This window comes from Schistocerca serialis, chromosome 3 (genome assembly GCF_023864345.2).
Source record: "Schistocerca serialis cubense isolate TAMUIC-IGC-003099 chromosome 3, iqSchSeri2.2, whole genome shotgun sequence".
Taxonomy (NCBI): domain Eukaryota; kingdom Metazoa; phylum Arthropoda; class Insecta; order Orthoptera; family Acrididae; genus Schistocerca; species Schistocerca serialis.
In genome coordinates, this window is record NC_064640.1 from 432107460 (window position 1) to 432119739 (window position 12280).

A 12280-nucleotide genomic window follows, 5' to 3' on the forward strand; every position below is an offset into this window, starting at 1 on the left:
GTGAAACATGGACGATAAATAGTTTGGACAAGAAGAGAATAGAAGCTTTCGAAATGTGCTGCTACAGAAGAATGCTGAAGATTAGATGGGTAGATCACATAACTAATGAGGAAGTATGGAATAGGATTGGGGAGAAGAGGAGTTTGTGGCACAACTTGACTAGAAGAAGGGATCGGTTGGTAGGACATGTTCTGAGGCATCAAGGGATCACCAGTTTAGTATTGGAGGGCAGCGTGGAGGGTAAAAATCGTAGAGGGCGACCAAGAGATGAATACACTAAGCAGATTCAGAAGGATGTAGGTTGCAGTAGGTACTGGGAGATGATGAAGCTTGCAGAGGATAGAGTAGCATGGAGAGCTGCATCAAACCAGTCTCAGGACTGAAGACAACAACAACAACAACAACCGGAAATCAAACCCAAGATCTCCACGAGACAGTCTTTCAATGGTCGCTGAGACTGAGTTCCAACAAAATACCTACCACTAATCCTCTCTCTCTCTCTCTCTCTCTCTCTCTCTCTCTCTCTCTCTCTCTCTCTCTCTCTCTCTCACCATCTATCTATCTATGGTGAATAATGTTTGTTCTGTTACATTAAGAGCAATGCTGCAAATATTTTCTGGTAGCGAGATTGCAAGTAAAGCAAAACTTTGAGATTTAGTAATATGTTCATAGAATTCTGCTAAAATGCCATTATTTTTCAGGTGCGAGGATCGATCCGAGCCCTGCGTCCCGTGGGCGGAAACTTGCTTACTTCGGAACAGTCGGTGCACTAGACACTGAACTTCCGTGGTGACCACAGCATTTGAATCCCATTCCGCGTCGGAGAAGATCCTCTAGACGAATACTTCTTCAAGACGACAACAGTAAGTTACTGCTTAAGTTTTTATGACGAGAAATATGTAATTCCGAGGAAGGGTGGACTGCTAACACCAGACATCGCAACTGAGCCATTAAATTCAACTAGTGCCAAAAACGTTGCAGACAGAAAATGCAATGCGTAATGCACTACTGTCTACGTTCGTGCAGATGTGTGTGCTGCTGTTCATTGAACGCGGACTGCCAAAGCATTAGCTGGCAACTTAATACACTGCACTCTAAAGCTACGTCTCATGGCGGTGATAGTTTGAAACAGGTGTACGCCTAGAATTGCACCTCTTGTAATTTTTTCCCCTTATGCTCATGATTTCTGTTCTCTAAGTTTCGTGTTTCGTGGTATTCGACATGTCATTTGAATGTTTTCACTAATTTTTTGCCTTAGAGTTACGACCACTACCCACCGCGAGACTGAATACCGCCTGGTTTCGTTGCCGGCACGTGACGCGTTAAGGAAACTACATCGAGCCTCTGTTCCAAGAGTCGTCAGGCGACTTTTCTCTGGTGCTTCGGCAGATAGTTCCAATTTCGTTTTTGCATTGTGTAGTTGGAGTCGGCCCATACAATTCCTTCTCGTCATCTTTCTCATGCGACGCCCAGTGTCAGCAGAAAGCGCCGATTTGTTTCCCATTACATAAAAAATTATTTTTAAATCGGAATTTTACTTGTCCATTCGACAGATCGTTCCCATATTAGTTTATCCCGGTATTCGTTTTATCGATAGGTGTTAACAAGGACAGTAAAACACGAGGAATACACAGAAATCCAGGAGCGACTTAGTCGCGCTTCATGCTTGGCGGTAGCAGTAAGTGAGGGCCAGGTAGGGGCGGCTGCGGCCGCAGCAGCAGCGCGGTTCCGGCCTGAAGTGCCTAGAACCTCTCGGCCACAGCGGCCGGCCCAAAAATTTTGGCCATGCTACTACGGCCAATTGATATTTTGATTTTTTTACCCGGCTATTAGTAAAAAATAACACCTGCTATATCTGAGACCAGACAAATACCGGTTATTCAGAACTAAAAAACCGCTATCGGTTTCAACCGATTGCTCTTTGCGATCACCAGGCCCAGGGCGATGCTGTCGTTGCTGGAGTACCGGTTATTCTTAGTTTTGCCGCCCCCCCCCTTTTATAGAAATCGATAAAACAAATATCGCACTACACGAATTGGGGGATCACTGTATCGACTGGGCACGTAAAATTCCGCGCTAGAAATCATTTTGCTTGCAACTGCGAACAAGACGATACTTTCCGTCAGTAGTGGGCGTCGCATAAAAGACTAGAGGAGCACTGTTTGTTTGGGCTGATTCCAGCTACACAATACAAACAAAACAAAAAAAATGCCTGCTGAAATCTAAGAGAAAATGCGCCTGACGCCTCTTAGGAGAGAGGCCCTGTGCAGGCGGTGTAAAGACCAGCGGAGAATCCTTCTAGAGGCGATACGGGTTGCAAATGGGCAAATCTCGTGATGTAAACGACTTTCACACATTATTGTGTCCCGGCGCCTGGGAACGAGCATCTCGGAATCGGCGAAGCTGGTGGGCTGTAAGCGGTCTGTTGTCGTGGGCTTCTATGGAAAGTGGTTGAAGGACGGTGAACCACTAGCAGGCGACCAGGTTTTGACTGTCTACGCCTCGTCACAGTAAGTGGAGATCGGAGGCTTGTCCTATCTGTAAAGATCTGTGTAAGATCTGACGACAGAGTACAATGCTGACGTAGGCAAAACTGTTTTGGAGCACCATTTCGTCAGTTACGATTGTAGTCGGCATGAGATCATTGATCTTGGATCGTGGGTCAATGGGAGCATGTCGCCTTGTCGGATAAATCACTAGGTCGATGGTCGTGTACGGATAGGTCGTCATCCAGGCGAACGGTTGCACTGTGCAATGGCTGGTGGGGGCAATATTATGCTAGGGGAGGGGGGAGGAGGAGAAGGGAGGGAGAGGACATTCACCTAGGTTCCCATGGAGCCTCTCATAGTAATCGAAGGCACCACGACACCTATGTAGAATATGAATATTATAGGAACCACCTGTATCCCTTCATGCTTTGTCTTCCGCGACGGCGGTACTGGCTTCTAACAGGGTAACTGTCGAGTGGTAATCGTGCTACAGTAGTTTGAAGAGCGTGGTAGTTGATGTCTTAGCCACCAAATTAGTCTGCTGTAATCCGATGTAACACTTCTGGAACGCTATCGGGCTCCAGCTCCGCGTCCATAAAACAGTGAGCTATAATATACAAGTAAGCCCGCCCGGTTAGCCGTGCGGTCTAACTCACGGCTTTCCAGATTGGGAAGGAGCGCCTGGTCCTCAGCACGAATCAGCCCGGCGGACTGGTGTCGAGGTCCAGTGAGCCGGCCAGTCTGGGGATGGTTTTTAGGCGGTTTTCCATCTGCCTCGGCGAATGCGGGCTGGTTCCTCTTATTCTGCCTCAGCTACACTATGTCGGCGATTGCTGCGGAAACAAGTTCTCCATGTACGCGTACACCACCAATTCTCTACCACGCAAACATGGGGATTACACTCGTCTGGTGTAAGACGTTCCCTTGGGGGGGGGGGGGGGTGGTGGTCCACAGAGGGCCGAACCACACAATAACTTTGAAAGAGTTTCGGTGTGGAGCGGCGGAGGGGTGCAGTGGACTGCGGTAGTCGTCGTGGGGTTGTAGACCACTGCGGCTGCGGCAAGGACGGAGCCTCTCCGTCGTTTCTAGGCCCCAGTTAACTTACAATACAATAAAATATACAAGTATTGCTTTACCTGTATGTACATCTCTGGTGCCACAAATCTCCGGAAATCTACCAATGACTTTTCGCATCCACCCCACACAGAATCGTTGCTGTATTGCGTTCCATAGATGGAGCAATATGATAATAAACAGATGGTCATATCGATTTGGCTCATCAGCATATGTACACTCCTGGAAATGGAAAAAAGAACACATTGACACCGGTGTGTCAGACCCACCATACTTGCTCCGGACACTGCGAGAGGGCTGTACAAGCAATGATCACACGCACGGCACAGCGGACACACCAGGAACCGCGGTGTTGGCCGTCGAATGGCGCTAGCTGCGCAGCATTTGTGCACCGCCGCCGTCAGTGTCAGCCAGTTTGCCGTGGCATACGGAGCTCCATCGCAGTCTTTAACACTGGTAGCATGCCGCGACAGCGTGGACGTGAACCGTATGTGCAGTTGACGGACTTTGAGCGAGGGCGTATAGTGGGCATGCGGGAGGCCGGGTGGACGTACCGCCGAATTGCTCAACACGTGGGGCGTGAGGTCTCCACAGTACATCGATGTTGTCGCCAGTGGTCGGCGGAAGGTGCACGTGCCCGTCGACCTGGGACCGGACCGCAGCGACGCACGGATGCACGCCAAGACCGTAGGATCCTACGCAGTGCCGTAGGGGACCGCACCGCCACTTCCCAGCAAATTAGGGACACTGTTGCTCCTGGGGTATCGGCGAGGGCCATTCGCAACCGTCTCCATGAAGCTGGGCTACGGTCCCGCACACCGTTAGGCCGTCTTCTGCTCACGCCCCAACATCGTGCAGCCCGCCTCCAGTGGTGTCGCGACAGGCGTGAATGGAGGGACGAATGGAGACGTGTCGTCTTCAGCGATGAGAGTCGCTTCTGCCTTGGTGCCAATGATGGTCGTATGCGTGTTTGGCGCCGTGCAGGTGAGCGCCACAATCAGGACTGCATACGACCGAGGCACACAGGGCCAACACCCGGCATCATGGTGTGGGGAGCGATCTCCTACACTGGCCGTACACCACTGGTGATCGTCGAGGGGACACTGAATAGTGCACGGTACATCCAAACCGTCATCGAACCCATCGTTCTACCATTCCTAGACCGGCAAGGGAACTTGCTGTTCCAACAGGACAATGCACGTCCGCATGTATCCCGTGCCACCCAACGTGCTCTAGGAGGTGTAAGTCAACTACCCTGGCCAACAACATCTCTGGATCCGGATCTGTCCCCCATTGAGCATGTTTGGGACTGGATGAAGCGTCGTCTTACGCGGTCTGCACGTCCAGCACGAACGCTGGTCCAACTGAGGCGCCAGGTGGAAATGGCATGGCAAGCCGTTCCACAGGACTACATCCAGCATCTCTACGATCGTCTCCATGGGAGAATAGCAGCCTGCATTGCTGCGAAAGGTGGATATACACTGTACTAGTGCCGACATTGTGCATGCTCTGTTGCCTGTGTCTATGTGCCTGTGGTTCTGTCAGTGTGATCATGTGATGTATCTGACCCCAGGAATGTGTCAATAAAGTTTCCCCTTCCTGGGACAATGAATTCACGGTGTTCTTATTTCAATTTCCAGGAGTGTATTTATCCTTAGCTGACGTCTAATTTTAGTTAACTTAGTACTGAAATCCCCTATGATTAGGAAAAGTTTTATCTATTTCCAGCACTATAGTTTCCTTTTAGCTTATACAGGATTACATTAGGTAAGCTTAATGAGTAGTTTACATCCTACAGCATCTAGTTTTGGTGAATGAAAATATCTGAAAGCATAAGCCCTACATCTATTGATACAGAGATTTTGCTTTGTATCATATACCTCAATTCCGACGTGACATTATTCAAAACATCGATTTCAGAGTTAACTTTTATTAAAACTTTATCTATTTTTGATTAAAAAATGTATTCAACAAACTATGTTATAGTGAGACACTGGAATGAAAGATTTAATCCGTAAGTTTTAGTGAAACAATTCACTGTCGATAACGATGTTACATTCACACTGGTTGTTCGTATCTGGTGTAATCCTGTACAGCAAGATACTCAAATATTGCTGCATATTTAGAACATAGGAGAGAGGCACTGTATAAAAGATGACGGGTACACAAAATTTTGATAGTGAAGGATTAGTTCGGTGATTATGTTTTATAATATGTGCATAATGAAGTCGAACGTCAAATGGTATTACTGTTTCTTTGAGCTTAAGAATGAACACTGCACAGTTTTGAAAAGCATTCGCTAACGCAGAGCTTGTGGTCGTCAGTAAGCGAGCGAACTGTGCGAATCTGAATGTAAAAGCGTCGATCATTTCTGTAAAATAGTTGAGACGTTCCACATCACAGCGAAATGTCGCCAACATGATTGAGTTTTTGGCAAGTAAAAATGTTCACCAGGAAAAGAGAAGTGAGTGCGTACGCTGATAAGCCAAAACACTATGACGACTGCCCACCGCGACGTTGTATGCCGCCTGGTGACGTAGCAGGCACGTGATGTGGTAAAAAAGTATATAAGCGGAGCAGCCGCTTCCCCACTCTTATCATAACGATTTCTTCAACGGTGCCCAGAATATGTGCAGTGAAAACTAACGAACCGTAGCGGTCGCGCGGCTCCAGACTGTAAATTCTATGACACTCATCTGGATCGCTATCGGGCTTCATCACCCTATACGCAAATCAGTAGCCCGTTACCTACGCGAATTACATGACCTGTGCGTAGGCCTTTAATGTCGTATACTTCCACCAACATACCAACAAACTTTTGGATTACTGATTCTCTGCCTCGTGATGACTGGGTGTTGTGTGCTGTCCTTAGGTTAGTTAGGTTTAAGTAGTTCTAGGGGACTGATGACCATAGATGTTAAGTCCCATAGTGCTCAGAGCCATTTGAACCATTTGATTACTGATACGTAGAATCAGTGATGTATTTGGCTCCAAAGACGGATAAACAAGCTATTAAGTAGGTGGACATAATGTTTTGGCTCATCAGTGTACATTTCAAAGTGTCTTGTAAACGAGTACTCTCTCTAGAAACGTCTTTATGAAAATAAGGAAATACTGGATTAATGTGTAATCCGTCATTTGTGTATTAATTGGAAAACTCTGTCCTGCACCTATAAGGAACTGTGCGACAGCGCAATTCTCAGTACATTATTTCAAAAATTAACGTACCGAGCAATTATAGAGGGGGAAGAAACGTTAGCGTGGGTATGATAGCAAGCGAACTCTGAGCATTTTAATGCTACGGTTTCTCTAGGTTTATTAAGGAAAGAGGAACTAACGTTTTGGGTACAATACCAAGTAGTTCCTACTCTGATTAAATAATCTTCGTTCATTCAAGAAACTCTTGGTACCTCTGACCTACGTGCGACGGTTAACGCGGACATCTCTGCTTATTGTACCTGAACCTCTTAGTTCAGGCTGGCCCGATGTGTTCGGAGATCCGCAGGAGCAACAGCAGCAGCGATTAATGGCGCTGGGAAATCCAGTTATATTGTCTGGAATGTGAATACAGCGTCTGAAGAACCACTACGACTTTTAAATTACAGCACACTGCAACCGATGTAAGCGTGGTTTCTTAATGCAGTTTCAGTTCAAAAGGGTCGCTTTAGTTGTGGTCATTTGTAGATGCACACGTCATGCTCGCGAAAGGAACGTTGCCTGCAGACTGAGTCTGTACACAAAAGTTGGCTCGCACGGTGTGAACAACACGTGAAGGTATTACGTTGTCTCGCCACTACAATGAAAAGCTAGCGAAAGGAAAGGTATATGTCGGGTTGTTTAGAGTATTGCCACTCATCCTCTCCGGAGCATTTTGCGCGCGCTTTTTGCTATTTCCCTACTCAGATCTCGCCCATGACCTGCACACAGTGACTGTTCGCGTCCATGTCACGCATACACTACACGTCCCACGAGCACAACCATTTTGCTTATCTTCGGACGGGAAACATTTAATTGATCTAACGGGTCTATCTCCGTATTTGTTGAAAGCGTCTCATAGGAACATCTAACCACATACTTTTCGAGAAGAAAAATAAAACTTTGCTTTACATAATGCTTTCCAAGTACTTCAAATTGACATTAGTAGCGCTATTCACAATGGAACGTTTCACATAGGAACACAGTTAAGTGTAATCCTAGACTTACCTACGTCTTTTCACTTATTTTGCTCAGAGAATCATAAGTGTCCTTCGCTTTTAAGACGTATTACATCTGTCTGAACTGTGATTAAAATTCGCATATTTTAGTTTAGTGTAAAACTAGTTATTCATACTAATTGATGTAACTTTATTTTGACGTGAACCTAACTTCACACACTTATAAAACTCTTGAGGTTAAAAACCAAATTACGTCGCTTTAATGAAGGGGTGATTTTGATACAGTCATGTCGCTGGTCAGGATTGATTTGGGTTTCACGTTACATTTCTTAGGCGCTAGCGTACTTCACTTGGTGAAAACTGGTGTGTGGCTTTATGCGATACTATGTCAACTATATGAAGAACAGATACCATCTTCATATAGTTAAGGCTAACCGGCCATTGACCTCCTCCTGTGCGGATGCACACGTAATGCCCGAACTCTTACGGGACTCGGTAAGATTGTCTGCCGCGAGTAATGAGTGTAATGGGCAGGGGCACTACGAATGTAGTGTGTGGACATTAAGTTGGATATGTGGGTCTCACGGGGAGCGTGCAAGGGATAAATCCTTGCAGTCGCACTATCCTCTGTGCCCTCGGTGGCTCAGATGGATAGAGCGTCTGCTATGTAAGCAGGATATCCCGGTTTCGAGTCCCGGTCGGGGTAAACATTTTCAACAGTCCGTGTTGATGTATATCAACGCCTGTCGACAGCGTCGTATCTTGATTTGATTATCATTTCAGTAACGTTAAGCTCTATGATCGTTAGTATTTCAGAATCAGTTTAAGTAATCGGAACGTGATTTAATCCGACCTAGCAACTACTTATAGGCTTGCAACCGGAGGTAATGAAGAACATTTATTTACCCAGCAGTTTTTGCAACTACCCAATTAACTAATGAAGTATATTTTTCAGTAAAGTTAGTCACACTTTGCCACGTGCGCTTGCAAGATGTAGTTTCAGATGGTTCAAATGGCTCTGAGCACTAAGGGACTTAACATCTGAGGTCATCAGTCCCCTAGACTTCGAACTACTTAAACCTAACTAACCTAAAGACATCACACACATCCATGCCTGAGGCAGGATTCGAACCTGCGACCGTAGCAGCCGCGTGGTTCCGGACTGAAGCACCTAGAACCGCTCGTCCACCGCGGCCGGCAAGATGTGGCTTGTTGTTATTAGAAGAGATTAAGTGAAACAGTTAAATTATTTTATAGACTACATACACTGAAGCGCCAAAGAAACTGGCATAGGCATGCGTGTTCAAATACAAAGATATGAGCCGGCCGTTGTGGCCGAGCGGTTCTAGGAGCTTCGGTCTGGAACCGCGCGACCGCTACGGTCGCAGGTTCGAATCCTGCCTCAGGCATGGAAGTGTGTGGTGTCCTTAGGTTAGTTAGGTTTAAGTAGTTCTAAGTTCTAGGGGACTGATGAGCTCAGATGTTAAGTCCCATAGTGCTCAGAGCCATTTGAACCATTTGAACAAAGGTATGTAAACAGGCAGAATACGGCGCTGCGGGCGGCAACGCCTATGTGAGACAAGCGTCTGTCGCGGTTGTTAGATCGGTTATTGTTGCTATAATGGCAGGTTATCAAGATTTAAGTGCGTGTGAATGTGGTGCTATATTCGTCGCACGGGCGGTGGGACACAGCGTCTCTCAGGTAGCGATGCAGTGGGGATTTTCCCGTACGACCATTTCACGAGTGTACCATGAATATTACGAATTCGATAAAACATCAAATCTCCGACATCACTGCGTCCGGAAAAAAGATCCTGCAAGAACAGGACCAACGACGACTGAAGAGAATCGTTCAACGTTACAGAAGTGGAACCCTACCTCACATTGCTGCAGATTTCAATTCTGGGCCTTTAACAAGTGTCAGCATGCGAACCGTTCGATAACTGCACGACACAAAGCTTTACACCTCAGCTGAGCCTGTCAACACAGACATTAGGCTGTTGATAACTGAAAGGAGACTCGTCCGACCAGACAACATGTTTCCAAATTTTACCGAGCGGGTGGACGTCTACGGGTATGGAGACAACCTCATGAATCCATTGACCCTGCATGTCAGGTGGGGACTGTTCAAGCTGACGGAGGCTCTGTAATGGTGTGAGGCGTGTGCAGATGGTGTGATATGGGACCCCTGATGTGTCTAGATACGACTCTGACATATGACACGTGCGTAAGCATCCTGTCTGATCACCTGCGTCCATTCATGTCCATTGTGCATTCCAACGGACTAGGGCAATTCCACAGGACAATGCGACACCCCACACCTCCAGAATGTAGAGAATGGGTGCAGAGTGGCTTCAGGAACACTCTTCTGAGTTTAAACACCTCCGCTGGCCAACATACTCTCCAGACATGAAATTTATTGAGCATATCTGGGATGCCTTGCAACGTGTTGTTCAGAAGAGATCTCCACATCGTCTTATTCTTAGGGATTTATGGACAGCCCTGCAGGCTTCATGGTGTCAATTCTCTCCAGCACTACTTCATACATTAGCTGAGTCCATGCCACGTCGTGTTGCTGCACTTCTGCGTGCTGACGGGCGCTCTACACGATATTACGCAGGTTTACCAGTTTTTTTGGCTCTTCAGAGTAGATCTACCAGTAAGAAGAAGGGTAAAAGTAATGCTGTGTGATCCAATCCTACGAAAATTAGTCACCGCGCGGGCCAGCCGCGTGGTCTGGGCGTCTTGTTACGGTCCGCACGGCTCTCCCTGTCGGAGGTTCGAGTCCTTCCTCGGGCATGGGTGTGTGTTGTTCATGGCGTAACTTAGTTCAAGTTATATTAAGTAGTGTGTAAGCTTAGGGACTGATGACCTAAGCAGTTTGGTCTCATAAGATCTAACCACAAATTAACAATTTTACATCATTAGTCAGTTGAAGTCAGGGGGGTGGTCTTACAAGGCGTTTGATGTCTCTGGACATCTGAATGCGGAAGCACTGGCAGTCTTCTAACATTCAACTCAATTAGGTGCACACCTGTCGCACAACTCCACCTTGAATTCAGTATAGCGGACGTAGCTGTTACCACCTGTGGACAAGATAGCGATCTTCTCGTTCTGTGATCATCTCAAGTATGCATCAGTGTCTCGGCAGAACGCCCTGTATGAACTGAAATATTGCAGTATGGCAAATACTTTTTTTTCGTTCAATCTCACTCGCGTATTAATATTACGTCCTTTGTAACGAGGAGATCTACTGATATCTGTTTTTATGTTACCTCTTCTCTCAGTGCAGGGGTTGAACAAATACATGGAAACACCGCGAGAAATGCATGCTTGAACATAAATGCAGATGCTAGTCAAGCCTGCTGGCTGCAAAGGAAAAATCATCATCCGGTAAGCCACAGCGCCGACGATAGTGTGTGTTGAATGATCGTGACAGACGGTCATTGAAGAGGATTATGACGAAATATAATGGGACGACAGCTGTAACAGTCACTGCAGAACTTAACGTCGCACTCGCGAACCCTGTCAGCACCTTCTGTAAGAAGGGAATCGCAGGGCTAGCTGGAATTCCAAAACCAACCATCAGTGAGTCAAATGAAAATCATTTGGTCAGATGAGTCTTGCTTCACACTGTTTTCCAACTTTTAGCCGAGTTTCTGTCTCAAGAGTGAAACATGGCGTGGGTTCGGTGATACGGTCTGCTATATCGTGGTATTCTATGCTCCCCATGGTTACTCTGCAAGGCGAATTACTGCCAAGGATTATGAGATCATTTTGGATGATAACGTTCATCCCGGGACACAATGTTTGTTCCCAATGGTGATGCTGCATTCCAAGACGACTGGGCCCTTGTTCATTAAGCTCAGATGTGCAGGACTGGTTTTGTGAGCACGAACATTTCCGCTGTCCGCCACAGCTACCAGATCTCATTATTATAAGCCTTTGAGGTCTACTTTGGAGAGAATAGTGTGTGATCGTTATTTACCTCCGTCATCATTACCTGAACTTGCCACTGTTTTACTGGGAGAATGGTATAAGATCTGCTTGAAAACCATACAGTACCAGTATTTATCCATTTCGAGACGAGTGGAAGCTGTTTTGAATGTCAATGGGTTTCCTGCACCGTATTAGGCAAAGTAATGTGATGTGTTTCTAGTGTTTCCATATCTTTGTCCTAACCTTGTAGTTCTTTCATATCTTAGCTTGGCGTAATATTGACTTTCCACTCAAACAAGAGAGGGCCGTGCTCGACCGACGTATACAACATTCCTCTGGAATGTTAATTTTAATGCTGATACCATGTTCCCTGCATCATTAGAGTTTAGTTTCATTTGGACTGCTTTATGTGGGTGTTCCACTTTTTTGAATAAGTTGCTGTTGCAACCCGAAACATTAGTACTTCTTTGTTACTGTACTTTGAGGACCCTCTTTTCCTTAACAAACGGAGGGAAATTGCGTTATTAAAATGTTCAGAGTTCCCTTGCCGCCATATCCACGCTAACGTTTCTTCGCGTTCCCCTTTCTTATTGCTCACGAGGCTGATGTTGGAAACAGCAGTTT

General features: G+C 46.4%; 1 protein-coding gene across 2 annotated transcripts in view; it reads left to right on the forward strand.

Annotated features, from left to right (window-relative positions):
- The window catches only part of LOC126470317 (homeotic protein female sterile), a 568331-nt gene that overhangs the window by 319194 nt on the left and 236857 nt on the right, over positions 1–12280 (forward strand). For both annotated transcript variants that reach the window (XM_050098094.1, XM_050098093.1), the window contains one exon: positions 702–863. The gene's annotated coding sequence lies outside the window, so the exon portion shown is untranslated. The remainder of the gene's footprint in view (positions 1–701; positions 864–12280) is intronic.